The sequence below is a fragment of the Oryzias melastigma genome, unplaced genomic scaffold, assembly GCF_002922805.2.
Source record: "Oryzias melastigma strain HK-1 unplaced genomic scaffold, ASM292280v2 sc00416, whole genome shotgun sequence".
NCBI classification, from domain to species: Eukaryota; Metazoa; Chordata; class Actinopteri; order Beloniformes; family Adrianichthyidae; genus Oryzias; species Oryzias melastigma.
The window spans coordinates 39,198-39,516 of NW_023417013.1; positions in this window are offsets into that span (position 1 = coordinate 39,198).

Here is a 319-nt window from a genome sequence, read left to right on the forward strand (position 1 = left end):
TTTCTTTGAAGTTGCTTAAATTCAGCCCACTTTTGCTAAATGAGAAAATATAGCTGATGGTGCCTTGAATAATACCACTTAGTTCATTTAATGCTCATGTTATGAGGTGTTTTTGTGTTGACATATTTGTCTTTTGTGTCAGCCTGTTGAAAATTAAAAAATACTGACTGTCATAAGAAAATGTTGCTTTATTTATCTAATCGTAATATATTTGTTAGGTTTTCAGTTGGTCCAATTTTGATTTCAATGAACATTTGGACAGTCCGGCCCTCGACTTGTAGCAAAATGTTTTATTTGGCCCTCCGTCCATTTGACTTTG